This window comes from Lissotriton helveticus, chromosome 9, assembly GCF_964261635.1.
Source record: "Lissotriton helveticus chromosome 9, aLisHel1.1, whole genome shotgun sequence".
Taxonomy (NCBI): domain Eukaryota; kingdom Metazoa; phylum Chordata; class Amphibia; order Caudata; family Salamandridae; genus Lissotriton; species Lissotriton helveticus.
The window spans coordinates 1,065,527,614-1,065,541,374 of record NC_136070.1 but is presented as its reverse complement, the minus strand read 5'-3'; positions in this window follow the sequence as shown (position 1 = coordinate 1,065,541,374).

Sequence of the window (13,761 nt, the reverse complement as noted above, 5' to 3'; positions counted from 1 at the left end):
CCAAGTCAACATCTAACACAGCATTGAAATCACCCCCTATCACCCAGGGATATGCAGCCCACTCTGTGAAGGATGTGCCTAGTGTAGTGAGGTATTTATCCTGGTGAGTGTTTGATGCATATATACAGCCATGACCACATGTGTCCCATCCAATAAGCCATGAAGCAGGACATATCCACCGTTGACGTCTATCTTCTGCTCTAGGAGCTTGAAAGGGACAGTACTCAGCATCCACACCGCCGCCCCCCTGGAAAAAGCTGAATATGTTGTAGCAAACAGTTGCCCTCTCCATTTTCTCAGCAATTTAGCTGCCTCACCAACATTAAGATGAGTTTATTGTAAATAGGCTAAAGCAACCTTCCTTCTAGTAAGTTGTGCCAGAACCCGGTGTCTTTTATGAATTGAGCCTTATCCCCTCACGTTCCATGTGCAGTAGGTGTATGTATTATGTAATGCCATCACGGTGCAGAAAACGTAATTGCAGTGTGACCTGTGGAGACCGAAACCCTATAGATAGAAGATGCTGAAAAGCTAAGCACGCCATAACTCCCCAATACTAGGTTCCCCCATAAAACAACAGAGGACCAAACAAAGAACAATAGTCCAACATGTACCACAAACAAGAAATCCATCATCGCAGTTGCTTGGGGGTAGAGGCCAGAAATGCGCCAGTTTGTGAAATTAACATAACATACATTCGAGTAAGTCTTGGTTGCATTAACACACTTCTGTATAAAGCATATGTACCCTGGACCCACAAAGTAGTTATCAGCAGCAATATACACAGTGCATATTCCTTGTATACATTACCACTCCCGGGCATTGCGGATCACAATATCAGAAGTCTCTTGCAACCTGGGCCGTAATCGAGGGATACAGCGCTATGCTGGTGTCAGATTCAGATGATTCAGAAAAGGGGGTGGTGATGAACAGAGTGTCTGAATTAAGCAGACCACTCTTACCCAGTCCAAAGATCAGGGCTTGATCCATCACCGTTTTTTAGCTCACTGCACCATCCCAGCTCAGAACCTGCCTACATGCAAATTAGTCTGTTCCTGTCCCAGTGCATTATGGGAACAGGGCAAACCAAACTACCAAGCCAATTCTTATACTGGGAAGGAAACAAGCTTCCGGGGACCGGTTTCTGGCATTTCAGCCGTCGTCGGCCCGGCTTGCTTGAATCCTGATGGTGCAATGAGCAAGGGACTCACATCTGAGTACACCCTTCCACGCTTATGGTGGACAAAATGATTCAGAAAAGGGGGTGGTGATGAACAGAGTGTCTGAATTAAGCACACCACTCTTACCCAGTCCAAAGATCAGGGCTTGATCCATCACCGTTTTTTAGCTCACTGCACCATCCCAGCTCAGAACCTGGCTACATGCAAATTAGTCTGTTCCTGTCCCAGTGCATTATGGGAACAGGGCAAACCATACTACCAAGCCAATTCTTATACTGGGAAGGAAACAAGCTTCCTATAGGAGTGGAAGGGTATGCTCAGACATGAGTCCCTTGCTCACTGCACCATCAGGATTCAAGCAAGCCAGGCCGAAGACGGCTGTAATGCCAGAAACCGGTCCCCGGAAGCTTGTTTCCTTTCCAGTAAAGAATTGGCTTGGTAGTTTGGTCTGCCCTGTTCCCATGATGCACTGGGCCATAGACAGACAAATTTGCATGTAGCCATGTTCTGAACTCGGATGGTGCAGTGAGCTAAAAAACGGTGATGGATCAAGCCCTGATCTTTTGACTGGGTAGGAGTGTTCTGCTTAATTCAGATGCTCTGTCCATCACCACCCCCTTTATGAATCGTTTGGGCCACTATAGGAGTGGAAGGGCATGCTCAGACATGAGTCCCTTGCTCACTGCACCATCAGGATTCAAGCAAGCCGGGCCGAAGACGGCTGTAATGCCAGAAACCGGTCCCCGGAAGCTTGTTTCCTTTCCAGTAAAGAATTGGCTTGGTAGTTTGGTCTGCCCTGTTCCCATGATGCACTGGGCCAGAGACAGACTAATTTGCATGTAGCCATGTTCTGAACTGGGATGGTGCAGTGAGCTAAAAAACGGTGATGGATCAAGCCCTGATCTTTTGACTGGGTAGGAGTGTTTTGCTTAATTCAGATGCTCTGTCCATCACCACCCCCTTTATGAATCGTTTTGGCCACTATAGGAGTGGAAGGGTATGCTCAGACATGAGTCCCTTGCTCACTGCACCATCAGGATTCAAGCAAGCCGGGCCGAAGACGGCTGTAATGCCAGAAACCGGTCCCCGGAAGCTTGTTTCCTTTCCAGTAAAGAATTGGCTTGGTAGTTTGGTCTGCCCTGTTCCCATGATGCACTGGGCCAGGGACAGACTAATTTGCATGTAGCCATGTTCTGAACTGGGATGATGCAGTGAGCTAAAAAACGGTGATGAATCAAGCCCTGATCTTTTGACTGGGTAGGAGTGTTCTGCTTAATTCAGATGCTCTGTCCATCACCACCCCCTTTATGAATCGTTTTGGCCACTATAGGAGTGGAAGGGTATGCTCAGACATGAGTCCCTTGCTCACTGCACCATCAGGATTCAAGCAAGCCGGGCCGAAGATGGTTGTAATGCCAGAAACCGGTCCCCGGAAGCTTGTTTCCTTTCCAGTAAAGAATTGGCTTGGTAGTTTGGTCTGCCCTGTTCCCATGATGCACTGGGCCAGGGACAGACTAATTTGCATGTAGCCATGTTCTGAACTGGGATGGTGCAGTGAGCTAAAAAACGGTGATGGATCAAGCCCTGATCTTTTGACTGGGTAGGAGTGTTCTGCTTAATTCAGATGCTCTGTCCATCACCACCCCCTTTATGAATCGTTTTGGCCACTATAGGAGTGGAAGGGTATGCTCGGACATGAGTCCCTTGCTCACTGCACCATCAGGATTCAAGCAAGCCGGGCCGAAGACGGCTGTAATGCCAGAAACCGGTCCCCGGAAGCTTGTTTCCTTTCCAGTAAAGAATTGGCTTGGTAGTTCGGTCTGCCCTGTTCCCATGATGCACTGTGCCAGGGACAGACTAATTTGCATGTAGCCATGTTCTGAACTGGGATGGTGCAGTGAGCTAAAAAACGGTGATGGATCAAGCCCTGATCTTTTGACTGGGTAGGAGTGTTCTGCTTAATTCAGATGCTCTATCCATCACCACCCCCTTTATGAATCGTTTTGGCCACTATAGGAGTGGAAGGGTATGCTCAGACATGAGTCCCTTGCTCACTGCACCATCAGGATTCAAGCAAGCCGGGCCGAAGACGGCTGTAATGCCAGAAACCGGTCCCCGGAAGCTTGTTTCCTTTCCAGTAAAGAATTGGCTTGGTAGTTTGGTCTGCCCTGTTCCCATGATGCACTGGGCCAGGGACAGACTAATTTGCATGTAGCCATGTTCTGAACTGGGATGGTGCAGTGATCTAAAAAACGGTGATGGATCAAGCCCTGATCTTTTGACTGGGTAGGAGTGTTCTGCTTAATTCAGATGCTCTGTCCATCACCACCCCCTTTATGAATCGTTTTGGCCACTATAGGAGTGGAAGGGCATGCTCAGACATGAGTCCCTTCCTCACTGCACCATCAGAATTCAAGCAAGCCGGGCCGAAGACGGCTGTAATGCCAGAAACCGGTCCCCGGAAGCTTGTTTCCTTTCCAGTAAAGAATTGGCTTGGTAGTTTGGTCTGCCCTGTTCCCATGATGCACTGGGCCAGGGACAGACTAATTTGCATGTAGCCATGTTCTGAACTGGGATGGTGCAGTGAGCTAAAAAACGGTGATGGATCAAGCCCTGATCTTTTGACTGGGTAGGAGTGTTCTGCTTAATTCGGATGCCCTGTCCATCACCACCCCCTTTATGAATCGTTTTGGCCACTATAGGAGTGGAAGGGTATGCTCAGACATGAGTCCCTTGCTCACTGCACCATCAGGATTCAAGCAAGCCGGGCCGAAGACGGCTGTAATGCCAGAAACCGGTCCCCGGAAGCTTGTTTCCTTTCCAGTAAAGAATTGGCTTGGTAGTTTGGTCTGCCCTGTTCCCATGATGCACTGGGCCAGGGACAGACTAATTTGCATGTAGCCATGTTCTGAACTGGGATGATGCAGTGAGCTAAAAAACGGTGATGAATCAAGCCCTGATCTTTTGACTGGGTAGGAGTGTTCTGCTTAATTCAGATGCTCTGTCCATCACCACCCCCTTTATGAATCGTTTTGGCCACTATAGGAGTGGAAGGGTATGCTCAGACATGAGTCCCTTGCTCACTGCACCATCAGGATTCAAGCAAGCCGGGCCGAAGATGGTTGTAATGCCAGAAACCGGTCCCCGGAAGCTTGTTTCCTTTCCAGTAAAGAATTGGCTTGGTAGTTTGGTCTGCCCTGTTCCCATGATGCACTGGGCCAGGGACAGACTAATTTGCATGTAGCCATGTTCTGAACTGGGATGGTGCAGTGAGCTAAAAAACGGTGATGGATCAAGCCCTGATCTTTTGACTGGGTAGGAGTGTTCTGCTTAATTCAGATGCTCTGTCCATCACCAACCCCTTTATGAATCGTTTTGGCCAATATAGGAGTGGAAGGGTATGCTCAGACATGAGTCCCTTGCTCACTGCACCATCAGGATTGAAGCAAGCCGGGCCGAAGACGGCTGTAATGCCAGAAACCGGTCCCCGGAAGCTTGTTTCCTTTCCAGTAAAGAATTGGCTTGGTAGTTTGGTCTGCCCTGTTCCCATGATGCACTGGGCCAGGGACAGACTAATTTGCATGTAGCCATGTTCTGAACTGGGATGGTGCAGTGAGCTAAAAAACGGTGATGGATCAAGCCCTGATCTTTTGACTGGGTAGGAGTGTTCTGCTTAATTCAGATGCTCTGTTCATCACCACCCCCTTTATGAATCGTTTTGGCCACTATAGGAGTGGAAGGGCATGCTCAGACATGAGTCCCTTGCTCACTGCACCATCAGAATTCAAGCAAGCCGGGCCGAAGACGGCTGTAATGCCAGAAACCGGTCCCCGGAAGCTTGTTTCCTTTCCAGTAAAGAATTGGCTTGGTAGTTTGGTCTGCCCTGTTCCCATGATGCACTGGGCCAGGGACAGACTAATTTGCATGTAGCCATGTTCTGAACTGGGATGGTGCAGTGAGCTAAAAAACGGTGATGGATCAAGCCCTGATCTTTTGACTGGGTAGGAGTGTTCTGCTTAATTCAGATGCCCTGTCCATCACCACCCCCTTTATGAATCGTTTTGGCCACTATAGGAGTGGAAGGGTATGCTCAGACATGAGTCCCTTGCTCACTGCACCATCAGGATTCAAGCAAGCCAGGCCGAAGACGGCTGTAATGCCAGAAACCGGTCCCCGGAAGCTTGTTTCCTTTCCAGTAAAGAATTGGCTTGGTAGTTTGGTCTGCCCTGTTCCCATGATGCACTGGGCCAGGGACAGACTAATTTGCATGTAGCCATGTTCTGAACTGGGATGATGCAGTGAGCTAAAAAACGGTGATGGATCAAGCCCTGATATTTTGACTGGGTAGGAGTGTTCTGCTTAATTCAGATGCTCTGTCCATCACCACCCCCTTTATGAATCGTTTTGGCCACTATAGGAGTGGAAGGGTATGCTCAGACATGAGTCCCTTGCTCACTGCACCATCAGGATTCAAGCAAGCCGGGCCGAAGATGGTTGTAATGCCAGAAACCGGTCCCCGGAAGCTTGTTTCCTTTCCAGTAAAGAATTGGCTTGGTAGTTTGGTCTGCCCTGTTCCCATGATGCACTGGGCCAGGGACAGACTAATTTGCATGTAGCCATGTTCTGAACTGGGATGGTGCAGTGAGCTAAAAAACGGTGATGGATCAAGCCCTGATCTTTTGACTGGGTAGGAGTGTTCTGCTTAATTCAGATGCTCTGTCCATCACCACCCCCTTTATGAATCGTTTTGGCCACTATAGGAGTGGAAGGGTATGCTCAGACATGAGTCCCTTGCTCACTGCACCATCAGGATTCAAGCAAGCCGGGCCGAAGACGGCTGTAATGCCAGAAACCGGTCCCCGGAAGCTTGTTTCCTTTCCAGTAAAGAATTGGCTTGGTAGTTTGGTCTGCCCTGTTCCCATGATGCACTGGGCCAGGGACAGACTAATTTGCATGTAGCCATGTTCTGAACTGGGATGGTGCAGTGATCTAAAAAACGGTGATGGATCAAGCCCTGATCTTTTGACTGGGTAGGAGTGTTCTGCTTAATTCAGATGCTCTGTCCATCACCACCCCCTTTATGAATCGTTTTGGCCACTATAGGAGTGGAAGGGCATGCTCAGACATGAGTCCCTTGCTCACTGCACCATCAGAATTCAAGCAAGCCGGGCCGAAGACGGCTGTAATGCCAGAAACCGGTCCCCGGAAGCTTGTTTCCTTTCCAGTAAAGAATTGGCTTGGTAGTTTGGTCTGCCCTGTTCCCATGATGCACTGGGCCAGGGACAGACTAATTTGCATGTAGCCATGTTCTGAACTGGGATAGTGCAGTGAGCTAAAAAACGGTGATGGATCAAGCCCTGATCTTTTGACTGGGTAGGAGTGTTCTGCTTAATTCAGATGCCCTGTCCATCACCACCCCCTTTATGAATCGTTTTGGCCACTATAGGAGTGGAAGGGTATGCTCAGACATGAGTCCCTTGCTCACTGCACCATCAGGATTCAAGCAAGCCGGGCCGAAGACGGCTGTAATGCCAGAAACCGGTCCCCGGAAGCTTGTTTCCTTTCCAGTAAAGAATTGGCTTGGTAGTTTGGTCTGCCCTGTTCCCATGATGCACTGGGCCAGGGACAGACTAATTTGCATGTAGCCATGTTCTGAACTGGGATGATGCAGTGAGCTAAAAAACGGTGATGGATCAAGCCCTGATCTTTTGACTGGGTAGGAGTGTTCTGCTTAATTCAGATGCTCTGTCCATCACCACCCCCTTTATGAATCGTTTTGGCCACTATAGGAGTGGAAGGGTATGCTCAGACATGAGTCCCTTGCTCACTGCACCATCAGGATTCAAGCAAGCCGGGCCGAAGATGGTTGTAATGCCAGAAACCGGTCCCCGGAAGCTTGTTTCCTTTCCAGTAAAGAATTGGCTTGGTAGTTTGGTCTGCCCTGTTCCCATGATGCACTGGGCCAGGGACAGACTAATTTGCATGTAGCCATGTTCTGAACTGGGATGGTGCAGTGAGCTAAAAAACGGTGATGGATCAAGCCCTGATCTTTTGACTGGGTAGGAGTGTTCTGCTTAATTCAGATGCTCTGTCCATCACCACCCCCTTTATGAATCGTTTTGGCCACTATAGGAGTGGAAGGGTATGCTCAGACATGAGTCCCTTGCTCACTGCACCATCAGGATTCAAGCAAGCCGGGCCGAAGACGGCTGTAATGCCAGAAACCGGTCCCCGGAAGCTTGTTTACTTTCCAGTAAAGAATTGGCTTGGTAGTTTGGTCTGCCCTGTTCCCATGATGCACTGGGCCAGGGACAGACTAATTTGCATGTAGCCATGTTCTGAACTGGGATGGTGCAGTGAGCTAAAAAACGGTGATGGAACAAGCCCTGATCTTTTGACTGGGTAGGAGTGTTCTGCTTAATTCAGATGCTCTGTCCATCACCACCCCCTTTATGAATCGTTTTGGCCACTATAGGAGTGGAAGGGCATGCTCAGACATGAGTCCCTTGCTCACTGCACCATCAGGATTCAAGCAAGCCGGGCCGAAGACGGCTGTAATGCCAGAAACCGGTCCCCGGAAGCTTGTTTCCTTTCCAGTAAAGAATTGGCTTGGTAGTTTGGTCTGCCCTGTTCCCATGATGCACTGGGCCAGGGACAGACTAATTTGCATGTAGCCATGTTCTGAACTGGGATGGTGCAGTGATCTAAAAAACGGTGATGGATCAAGCCCTGATCTTTTGACTGGGTAGGAGTGTTCTGCTTAATTCAGATGCTCTGTCCATCACCACCCCCTTTATGAATCGTTTTGGCCACTATAGGAGTGGAAGGGTATGCTCAGACATGAGTCCTTTGCTCACTGCACCATCAGGATTCAAGCAAGCCGGGCCGAAGACGGCTGTAATGCCAGAAACCGGTCCCCGGAAGCTTGTTTCCTTTCCAGCAAAGAATTGGCTTGGTAGTTTGGTCTGCCCTGTTCCCATGATGCACTGGGCCAGGGACAGACTAATTTGCATGTAGCCATGTTCTGAACTGGGATGGTGCAGTGAGCTAAAAAACGGTGATGGATCAAGCCCTGATCTTTTGACTGGGTAGGAGTGTTCTGCTTAATTCAGATGCTCTGTCCATCACCACCCCCTTTATGAATCGTTTTGGGCACTATAGGAGTGGAAGGGTATGCTCAGACATGAGTCCCTTGCTCACTGCACCATCAGGATTCAAGCAAGCCGGGCCGAAGACGGCTGTAATGCCAGAAACCGGTCCCCGGAAGCTTGTTTCCTTTCCAGTAAAGAATTGGCTTGGTAGTTTGGTCTGCCCTGTTCCCATGATGCACTGGGCCAGGGACAGACTAATTTGCATGTAGCCATGTTCTGAACTGGGATGGTGCAGTGAGCTAAAAAACGGTGATGGATCAAGCCCTGATCTTTTGACTGGGTAGGAGTGTTCTGCTTAATTCAGATGCTCTGTCCATCACCACCCCCTTTATGAATCGTTTTGGCCAATATAGGAGTGGAAGGGTATGCTCAGACATGAGTCCCTTGCTCACTGCACCATCAGGATTCAAGCAAGCCGGGCCGAAGACGGCTGTAATGCCAGAAACCGGTCCCCGGAAGCTTGTTTCCTTTCCAGTAAAGAATTGGCTTGGTAGTTTGGTCTGCCCTGTTCCCATGATGCACTGGGCCAGGGACAGACTAATTTGCATGTAGCCATGTTCTGAACTGGGATGGTGCAGTGAGCTAAAAAACGGTGATGGAACAAGCCCTGATCTTTTGACTGGGTAGGAGTGTTCTGCTTAATTCAGATGCTCTGTCCATCACCACCCCCTTTATGAATCGTTTTGGCCACTATAGGAGTGGAAGGGCATGCTCAGACATGAGTCCCTTGCTCACTGCACCATCAGGATTCAAGCAAGCCGGGCCGAAGACGGCTGTAATGCCAGAAACCGGTCCCCGGAAGCTTGTTTCCTTTCCAGTAAAGAATTGGCTTGGTAGTTTGGTCTGCCCTGTTCCCATGATGCACTGGGCCAGGGACAGACTAATTTGCATGTAGTCATGTTCTGAACTGGGATGGTGCAGTGAGCTAAAAAACGGTGATGGATCAAGCCCTGATCTTTTGACTGGGTAGGAGTGTTCTGCTTAATTCAGATGCCCTGTCCATCACCACCCCCTTTATGAATCGTTTTGGCCACTATAGGAGTGGAAGGGTATGCTCAGACATGAGTCCCTTGCTCACTGCACCATCAGGATTCAAGCAAGCCGGGCCGAAGACGGCTGTAATGCCAGAAACCGGTCCCCGGAAGCTTGTTTCCTTTCCAGTAAAGAATTGGCTTGGTAGTTTGGTCTGCCCTGTTCCCATGATGCACTGGGCCAGGGACAGACTAATTTGCATGTAGCCATGTTCTGAACTGGGATGGTGCAGTGAGCTAAAAAACGGTGATGGATCAAGCCCTGATCTTTTGACTGGGTAGGAGTGTTCTGCTTAATTCAGATGCTCTGTCCATCACCACCCCCTTTATGAATCGTTTTGGCCACTATAGGAGTGGAAGGGCATGCTCAGACATGAGTCCCTTGCTCACTGCACCATCAGGATTCAAGCAAGCCGGGCCGAAGACGGCTGTAATGCCAGAAACCGGTCCCCGGAAGCTTGTTTCCTTTCCAGTAAAGAATTGGCTTGGTAGTTTGGTCTGCCCTGTTCCCATGATGCACTGGGCCAGGGACAGACTAATTTGCATGTAGCCATGTTCTGAACTGGGATGGTGCAGTGAGCTAAAAAACGGTGATGGATCAAGCCCTTATCTTTTGACTGGGTAGGAGTGTTCTGCTTAATTCAGATGCCCTGTCCATCACCACCCCCTTTATGAATCGTTTTGGCCACTATAGGAGTGGAAGGGTATGCTCAGACATGAGTCCCTTGCTCACTGCACCATCAGGATTCAAGCAAGCCGGGCCGAAGACGGCTGTAATGCCAGAAACCGGTCCCCGGAAGCTTGTTTCCTTTCCAGTAAAGAATTGGCTTGGTAGTTTGGTCTGCCCTGTTCCCATGATGCACTGGGCCAGGGACAGACTAATTTGCATGTAGCCATGTTCTGAACTGGGATGATGCAGTGAGCTAAAAAACGGTGATGGATCAAGCCCTGATCTTTTGACTGGGTAGGAGTGTTCTGCTTAATTCAGATGCTCTGTCCATCACCACCCCCTTTATGAATCGTTTTGGCCACTATAGGAGTGGAAGGGTATGCTCAGACATGAGTCCCTTGCTCACTGCACCATCAGGATTCAAGCAAGCCGGGCCGAAGATGGTTGTAATGCCAGAAACCGGTCCCCGGAAGCTTGTTTCCTTTCCAGTAAAGAATTGGCTTGGTAGTTTGGTTTGCCCTGTTCCCATGATGCACTGGGCCAGGGACAGACTAATTTGCATGTAGCCATGTTCTGAACTGGGATGGTGCAGTGAGCTAAAAAACGGTGATGGATCAAGCCCTGATCTTTTGACTGGGTAGGAGTGTTCTGCTTAATTCAGATGCTCTGTCCATCACCACCCCCTTTATGAATCGTTTTGGCCACTATAGGAGTGGAAGGGTATGCTCAGACATGAGTCCCTTGCTCACTGCACCATCAGGATTCAAGCAAGCCGGGCCGAAGACGGCTGTAATGCCAGAAACCGGTCCCCGGAAGCTTGTTTCCTTTCCAGTAAAGAATTGGCTTGGTAGTTTGGTCTGCCCTGTTCCCATGATGCACTGTGCCAGGGACAGACTAATTTGCATGTAGCCATGTTCTGAACTGGGATGGTGCAGTGAGCTAAAAAACGGTGATGGATCAAGCCCTGATGTTTTGACTGGTTAGGAGTGTTCTGCTTAATTCAGATGCTCTATCCATCACCACCCCCTTTATGAATCGTTTTGGCCACTATAGGAGTGGAAGGGTATGCTCAGACATGAGTCCCTTGCTCACTGCACCATCAGGATTCAAGCAAGCCGGGCCGAAGACGGCTGTAATGCCAGAAACCGGTCCCCGGAAGCTTGTTTCCTTTCCAGTAAAGAATTGGCTTGGTAGTTTGGTCCGCCCTGTTCCCATGATGCACTGGGCCAGGGACAGACTAATTTGCATGTAGCCATGTTCTGAACTGGGATGGTGCAGTGAGCTAAAAAACGGTGATGGATCAAGCCCTGATCTTTTGACTGGGTAGGAGTGTTCTGCTTAATTCAGATGCTCTGTCCATCACCACCCCCTTTATGAATCGTTTTGGCCACTATAGGAGTGGAAGGGTATGCTCAGACATGAGTCCTTTGCTCACTGCACCATCAGGATTCAAGCAAGCCGGGCCGAAGACGGCTGTAATGCCAGAAACCGGTCCCCGGAAGCTTGTTTCCTTTCCAGTAAAGAATTGGCTTGGTAGTTTGGTCTGCCCTGTTCCCATGATGCACTGGGCCAGGGACAGACTAATTTGCATGTAGCCATGTTCTGAACTGGGATGGTGCAGTGAGCTAAAAAACGGTGATGGATCAAGCCCTGATCTTTTGACTGGGTAGGAGTGTTCTGCTTAATTCAGATGCTCTGTCCATCACCACCCCCTTTATGAATCGTTTTGGCCACTATAGGAGTGGAAGGGTATGCTCAGACATGAGTCCCTTGCTCACTGCACCATCAGGATTCAAGCAAGCCGGGCCGAAGACGGCTGTAATGCCAGAAACCGGTCCCCGGAAGCTTGTTTCCTTTCCAGTAAAGAATTGGCTTGGTAGTTTGGTCTGCCCTGTTCCCATGATGCACTGGGCCAGGGACAGACTAATTTGCATGTAGCCATGTTCTGAACTGGGATGGTGCAGTGAGCTAAAAAACGGTGATGGATCAAGCCCTGATCTTTTGACTGGGTAGGAGTGTTCTGCTTAATTCAGATGCTCTGTCCATCACCACCCCCTTTATGAATCGTTTTGGCCAATATAGGAGTGGAAGGGTATGCTCAGACATGAGTCCCTTGCTCACTGCACCATCAGGATTCAAGCAAGCCGGGCCGAAGACGGCTGTAATGCCAGAAACCGGTCCCCGGAAGCTTGTTTCCTTTCCAGTAAAGAATTGGCTTGGTAGTTTTGTCTGCCCTGTTCCCATGATGCACTGGGCCAGGGACAGACTAATTTGCATGTAGCCATGTTCTGAACTGGGATGGTGCAGTGAGCTAAAAAACGGTGATGGATCAAGCCCTGATCTTTTGACTGGGTAGGAGTGTTCTGCTTAATTCAGATGCTCTGTCCATCACCACCCCCTTTATGAATCGTTTTGGCCACTATAGGAGTGGAAGGGCATGCTCAGACATGAGTCCCTTGCTCACTGCACCATCAGGATTCAAGCAAGCCGGGCCGAAGACGGCTGTAATGCCAGAAACCGGTCCCCGGAAGCTTGTTTCCTTTCCAGTAAAGAATTGGCTTGGTAGTTTGGTCTGCCCTGTTCCCATGATGCACTGGGTCAGGGACAGACTAATTTGCATGTAGCCATGTTCTGAACTGGGATGGTGCAGTGAGCTAAAAAACGGTGATGGATCAAGCCCTGATCTTTTGACTGGGTAGGAGTGTTCTGCTTAATTCAGATGCTCTGTCCATCACCACCCCCTTTATGAATCGTTTTGGCCACTATAGGAGTGGAAGGGTATGCTCAGACATGAGTCCCTTGCTCACTGCACCATCAGGATTCAAGCAAGCCGGGCCGAAGATGGTTGTAATGCCAGAAACCGGTCCCCGGAAGCTTGTTTCCTTTCCAGTAAAGAATTGGCTTGGTAGTTTGGTCTGCCCTGTTCCCATGATGCACTGGGCCAGGGACAGACTAATTTGCATGTAGCCATGTTCTGAACTGGGATGGTGCAGTGAGCTAAAAAACGGTGATGGATCAAGCCCTGATCTTTTGACTGGGTAGGAGTGTTCTGCTTAATTCAGATGCTCTGTCCATCACCACCCCCTTTATGAATCGTTTTGGCCACTATAGGAGTGGAAGGGTATGCTCAGACATGAGTCCCTTGCTCACTGCACCATCAGGATTCAAGCAAGCCGGGCCGAAGACGGCTGTAATGCCAGAAACCGGTCCCCGGAAGCTTAATTCCTTTCCAGTAAAGAATTGGCTTGGTAGTTTGGTCTGCCCTGTTCCCATGATGCACTGTGCCAGGGACAGACTAATTTGCATGTATCCATGTTCTGAACTGGGATGGTGCAGTGAGCTAAAAAACGGTGATGGATCAAGCCCTGATCTTTTGACTGGGTAGGAGTGTTCTGCTTAATTCAGATGCTCTGTCCATCACCACCCCCTTTATGAATCGTTTTGGCCAATATAGGAGTGGAAGGGTATGCTCAGACATGAGTCCCTTGCTCACTGCACCATCAGGATTCAAGCAAGCCGGGCCGAAGACGGCTGTAATGCCAGAAACCGGTCCCCGGAAGCTTGTTTCCTTTCCAGTAAAGAATTGGCTTGGTAGTTTGGTCTGCCCTGTTCCCATGATGCACTGGGCCAGGGACAGACTAATTTGCATGTAGCCATGTTCTGAACTCGGATGGTGCAGTGAGCTAAAAAACGGTGATGGATCAAGCCCTGATCTTTTGACTGGGTAG